The sequence below is a fragment of the Kogia breviceps genome, chromosome 5 (genome assembly GCF_026419965.1).
Source record: "Kogia breviceps isolate mKogBre1 chromosome 5, mKogBre1 haplotype 1, whole genome shotgun sequence".
Lineage (NCBI taxonomy): Eukaryota > Metazoa > Chordata > Mammalia > Artiodactyla > Physeteridae > Kogia > Kogia breviceps.
This window is the reverse complement of record NC_081314.1, coordinates 39,850,371-39,857,231: the sequence shown is the minus strand read 5'-3', so window position 1 is coordinate 39,857,231 and position 6,861 is coordinate 39,850,371.

Here is a 6,861-nt window from a genome sequence, read left to right as displayed (position 1 = left end):
AACCGGGGCAAACCACCCCTCTGCCGGCACCTGTCAGCCTGAAAGATGAACCAGTGTTAGACGAGGACACTGATTTAAATCCTTTAACCCTCACCCCACACCTATGCCCTTCTGTCCACCTATTCTCTGATCAAGACCAGGGCTTTGCAAACTTCACTGTGCACAGGAAGCAGCCGGAGGGCCTTGTTAGAGCACATTCTGAATCAGGAGAACAGGGTGGGGCCTGGGATTCTGTATTTATGACAAGCTCCCAGGTAAGGCTGCTGGTGGATGGCCCATACCTGAGTAGCAAAGGGGGCTTGAACCGAATCACAGGTGTGTCTGGTTCTACCCCTGGGTACAGTAATAAGAACAACAGTAGTAGTAGTAAAAATAACACTAGCAGCTAACACATATATTACATACATACCTATCACTTCATTTAAAAAAAAAATTTCTCCATGAATGTGCAAACTGATGTAAAGAGAGCTTAATAATATGACCAAAACCACACAGCCAAGGACAGAGTCAGGATATAAACTCAAGCAGTCTGGCCCCAGACCTGCTACACTGAGGGGTCCAGACCCACTACAGTGAGGGTAACACCTGCTACCCCAGGGTCCAGACCCCCTCTGCACTGGGGTCCAGACGTGCATTTGAGCTTCATCCTGACTCTGAGATCTTCTCATTTCTCTTTCAGCCTTTGGGCTTCAGCTCTCGAGCAGGTTTTCTGATTTCCTTGTACTTAAGGGGCCTAGCATTCCCTAGTTCTCTGGTAAACCATGCCTGTTCAGGCTTCCAGACCCATTGTGCAAAATACTCCAAGGAGATGAGAAAATATCCAGGGGGGAAAGGTTCAGGCTCACTTCAGTTTATACTGAGACATTTGATAAACTTTTAGGATCTCTGAACATGTACTTCTCAGCAGCACTAATCAGAGACTCAAAGTACAGAAGTACAATCAACAACTTTGCTGTTTCTACCCGAAGCTATATTAGCTCATTCAGCACACAAAGTCTGTGATTTATTGGATGATACACTGTGAGATTCCAACATACCAGTTGCTGGCAGCATTTTAGTGGCATGGACAGTTGTGACGGCTCAAGAGAAGACATTAGCAGGATGACAGAGTCACCTAATCTGTGCTAATAAAGAAGGAGCCACCTGGGAAACTTAGGTCAAAAGTCTGACTTAGGATAGATGGATAAACACCATGACAGACAAGTAGGTAGCACTGGCCTATGACCACTGAGGAATGGAAAATGCACAGCCCCCCACATCCCTAGTTGTGCTTACATTGACGAGTCCAACATCCATGGTCTAGATGCTGATTCTAGAATGTAGACTGAGGTTATACAAGAAGCAGGGTCATCCTGAGAGACTGTATAATTAAAATTTAAAAAACAGAATTAAGGAGTCATAGCCTTCCCTCATAAGACACTCCACAGTTGTGAGTCTTCCTGTGATGGTGAAGGAATAGCCTACTCAAAATATCCAGGGAAAGATGCCCAGGTACTGCGATACTTCCAACAGAGGTCACAAGAATCCCTCCTTTGCAAGACAGAGGTGTTTCTCAATTTGGTATAAAAATAGTCAGCAAAACATTCTCCACATTATGTTCCTACAAGGTCCTTCTCCTATTGTCATAATTCTAATTGACTGTGTTTCTTGTTCCTCACCTGTTTCTAGCTTCTCTGGTCTATCAGCATGTTATTCTTTATGCCAAGAGAAACAGGTTTGGAAACCGGAACTTTGACCAAGCTTCTCCACTGCTGTTTGAAAAATGTTGCTATATCACACACCCAAAGACTCAGCTCTTCCGTTCGAAATTTCTCTTACCCCTGAAGTATTCCAATGGCTCTTAGGCTTTTTTTTTTTTTTTTTTTTTTTTGCAGTACGCGGGCCTCTCACTGTTGTGGCCTCTCCCGTTGCGGAGCACAGGCTCCAGATGCACAGGCTCAGCGGCCATGGCTCACAGGCCCAGCCACTCCGCGGCATGTGGGATCTTCCGGACCGGGGCACGAACCTGTGTGCCCTGCATCGGCAGGCGGACTCTCAACCACTGCACCACCAGGGAAGCCCCTCATAGGCTTTTAAAAAGTGAATCCCAAGACTGAAGCTGTGTTTCTGATGATACCCTAAGTGTGGGAACAACAGAGAGTGAACTGAAGGAAAGATTTTAAACATCCAACACTGTTTCCAGCTGTCTCAGGAAGAAGAAAGAGTAAGAGCTGGAGGGAGGGTGGGAGGAAAGGGGAGTGAATTGGATCACCAGAGCCATTTTCTTAGATGACACTGCTGATATTGGGACAATCCTTCCAACATCCGTGCAATTTGTTCCTTCACTCAGTAAATATTTACTGAGGGCATTCTACCTGCAAAACACTGAATGAGGTGGTAAGGATACTGGAATGAGCAAGACAGACATGATCCTTGCCCTCAGGAAACATACAGAATAACAGTCAATGTGATCTATCGTCAATGGATGGTGAAATCGCTTCACATATCTTTAACACTGCTTTAGTTCTTCTAGGGTTTTTATTCTGTACACGCTTTTCTTTTATGAAAGAGCTCTTCTACATACAAGAGTAGCAAATATTGAATAGTACATTTGCACTAATACATCATTATTAAAACTATCCTATCTTGGGCAATTAGCAGGGAAACAGGCTGGGACCCCTTGAGGTTGGTAAGGCAGAGTTAGAATGGCAAAGTTGAAAATAGAAGATGGGCCAATAGTATGTACTTAGAAGCACCTAACAACAGCAACAATAAGAAAGGCTATTTTTAGCACTTTACACACAGTATCTATCTTTAACCCCCATAGCAGCTCCTTGTGAAGGTACATTTTTTAAAAATCACTTTTCAAGTGCTACAAAATGATGCTCCGAGAGGGTAAATAATTTGCCCAAGATGGTAAAACAAAAGCCAAGGCTGAGATCAAACCCAAGTGGTTTAATCCAAAGACAAATCTCTCAAACACCACGATATGTCAGCCTCTCAGAACCTGACATATGATGAGAGAAAAGTAGAATATGGGCCAGAGTCACCTATAATCAATAAAAAGAAGATACCAAGTTCAAGTGTGATTGAGAATAATACCTCAGATACTAAAAGTTAATCAAAAATCATAAAGACTGAGGTTGGGGAAAAGAATGAGGTGAAGAGCAAGCCCAATGTCCAGACTCATGTTCTTGGGTTAATGTCCTCTGATGAGACCCCTGCAGAAGATCTACAGTGTTAACCTGAGCGTATATCTCAAATCACTCCCAAGGCCGAGCATTCCTGCCCAGCAGCTGATAAATCCACACTTTCTCACCACTACTGTTTCACCTTACGATATTGCCACTGAGCAAAGTCTGTCACCACTGAAGTAGCCACCACTTCTTCCACAGAGGCACCACTTATCAAACACAGTGAGCACAGATGGACTTTTCTATTATGGTGAAAGATGAGGAGGTCCCCTGACAAACTCGACAACTGCCTTTTCCATCTCTACCAATAATAAGTCCATAATAATAATTTGGAGGACAAAATTCCTCATCCTTACAAATATCATAGCATTTGCAGGCCTGAGGACTTTTTCAGGTGCTTTGGATAATGTACTTCTCCAAGGGACGTGAAAGAAAAATATAACCCTGGATCGTGCAGGAAACTTCCTCTAGCAATTTTTAATTTTTAACTTGTTTACTATTTTTTTAATTGAAGTATAGTTGATTTACAATGTTGTGTTAATTACTGCTATACAGCAAAGTAATTCAGTTATACATATATACACATTTTTTTAATATTCTTTTCCATTATGGTTTATCATAGGATACTAATACAGTTCTCTGTGCTATGCAGTAGGACCTTACAGCTGCTAAGCCCACTCTATCCTTCCCCAACCCCCTACCCCTTAATTTTTAATTTTTGGTTGAGCAAATTCTATAAATAACTGTTGGATATCTCAGCTAGGCCTTAAATTATGTATGGAAAGGGTAACCAACAGTGAAATTTACTGAGAAATCCAAGAAAATTTATAAAGCAGCAACATGAGTTATCTGTCTATAAGGATGCCTTTCATACAAAAATCACATTATTCCAGAAAACATTATCTTGGTCATAGTAAAGGCCACATACCCAGAAACAGACCACACAAATACAGTAACAGATAACAAGGTTTTCTGGTTGGAAGTTTAGCCCTCCCAAGCCTTTCTGATTCCAAACCCCTTACTTTTAGCTTTTATACTAGATGGGGGTGTCTGACCTGACAAGGTGAGAACTTTAGACTGTATTCTGTTGACATGGGTGAGTGAGCAGAGTATTTTAAGGAGAAAGGGAAAATGATTGAGCTGATTTTAGGTAATTGTATAAGTTTAGAGCTGGGGAAGATTACTGGAGCAGAGAAGTAACTGCAGACAAGATTTAGAGTTACTGCAAAAATATGTTTTGTTTACAGTTGCATTTTAGCCTAGATTTTTCCACCAGCTTGTACTCAGCCCAAGTCCTTTTCTACCCAGCCTCCTGAAAACTCTTTTTTATCTATTTCAGCCAGCTTCTAACTAGCCTCAGGAAGCTGTCAAGTTTCCCTGGGGCACTAAGGTGGGGGATCATTTTTCTATTTCTCTGTTTGTCTTGCCTTAGGGCAAAGGGCGTTCCCTACTACTGCGATACTTTAGGATTCTGTGGGTCAAGAATGTGGGAAGGTCTTGGCCAGGCTTTCCTGCTCCTAGTGTTGACTAGGGTCACTCAGTAGTACTCAGGGGGTAGCCATGCTGGTCTGGAGAATCCAAGACAGCTTCAAACACACCCCTGTGTGCCTTGGCACTGGTGCACAGAGGCTGAGCTTTCAGCATCAATACTACAAGCCACAATGATCCTTACAAGACAGAGGTCTCCCCTGCTTTCTCACATCTACTGCTGCCTTATAGCTGACTCACTTCTACCCCCTTCTCTTTTTGATCTCACCTTGTTTTCTCCACATCTTTTCAGCATCTCATCACCTGGGATGCTGACAGATGGATTATTCACTACAAATAAGCCCAAGGAAACACATCCATTTCCTGAGAATACTGCCAATGATCTTGGGCCAACAGAAAAGGTAATATTCAAGAGCTTATACACAGAATGAAGAATCTGTTTATCCCCTGAAAGACAGCAAAATTTCAGACCAGTTCCTAAATCACCACAAATTCTCAATATGTAAGTGTATATTCCAAAAGCATACATAATGATATTTGTTTTCCAGTATGTAGTAAAAGGACAAATTCCACTTTTCAGACTGAATGTAACTACTGAATTATAGTATAAGTTTTTGTGTAAAATTTCAAACAAGCCTTAAAAAGCATTGACAGCAAACTTGTAAGGGTAGGTTTATAAATCTTTTATAACAGCACCATGCTCATTTATTGCTATTGTATATTGACAAAGTGCTTCTTTTATCTTTTTTTCTTCCTTCTTTGCTTCCTTTCTTTTATTCTTCTTGCTTGTGACAATACGTCTCACTGTCAGTGATATATTTCTATTCACTCATTGTCTGGAACACATAAAACTGTAATGAAATACAAAATCTGGGCCATCACAACATGCGACAGCCCCACTCTAATTGAATAAATGAAGCAAGGAGCAGGGGTAGAAGCAGGTCTTCCACGGCGTGGCCCTCTAACTGTCCTGGTGCCCCTCTAACTGTCCTGTCACATGGTGGGACCTGAGTGAAATGGCAGAGATCAATATAGCTGTTTTCTTGCCGTTACTCATACAACAAACAAGCTTAAATTCATTGATGGTTCTTTTCGGTGAATTCCCGAAGGGCCAGTTACTTTGAAGAAACTGGAGGAAATGACTAGGACCGTTGCCATAGATACCTTGAGCCTTATTTTTCACAAAATAGCGTGCGCTCTAACCAGTAATCAGACCAAAAGATGACTTCACCACAGGGGGTATCAAGCCCAGAAATGCTCGATGCAACCAAGAACATCACTTAGCCGGACCCTCTGGGGCACAGGCCAAAAACAGTTATGGAAGGATGTACAGTCTCTGCCACCTTTGTGCTCTGCTCCTAAGAAAGGCAATGATAACCACACTCAATTCGATGGCTTGTTTGCATCTTGTTTCATCAAACGGTGCTGACAGTCCTGTCTGAGCAGACATGCTGTGGTCTCAGATAGACCAAGAATAATTGGAAGCTAATTTGCCATGGAAAGCTTAATGATATTTGAAGTTACAGATGAGCAATCAGGAGATAATGGGAGGAATATTCAGCAGGCAAGTCACCCGTGACCATTATAGTTTGTTTCCCTCATGAGCTGCAACTAGCCCCTAGTCGCCCTCCCTATCAGGAAAAGTTCCTGTGCCCAAATTCTTCCAAAATGATTGATGCTATTTTTTTAAACTAAGTTCATTTTAATTGTACATGCATATGGAAAAGGGATTATGTAGTACAGGGCAACAAGAACACTCTGTTCTCTCTGCCTTTTGTTCACCTGGTTTGGTCTTTAGCCTTTACAAATGTGTTCAAGCGGCTGTCCTGTCTGCTTTTAAAATTCATAGGCTCATAGGCTTAGAGGGGCCTCAAAAACAGGGCTGGTACAGATATGAGCTTCTTGCTGCTTACTTGTTTGGGGTTTTTTTGTTTGTTTTTATTGAAACATTGTATTAATTTCTGTTGTACAGCAAAGTAATTCAGTTATATACATATATACATTCCTTTTTATATTCTTTTCCATTATGGTTTGTCACAGGATATTGAATATAGTTCCCTGTGCTATACAGTAGGACCTAGTTGTGTATCCATTCTCTATATAAACATTCACATCTGCTAACCCCAGCCTTCCTCTCCATCCCTCCGGCAAGCCCCTCTTCCTTGGCAACCACCACTCTGTTCTCTGGCTCTGTTTTTCT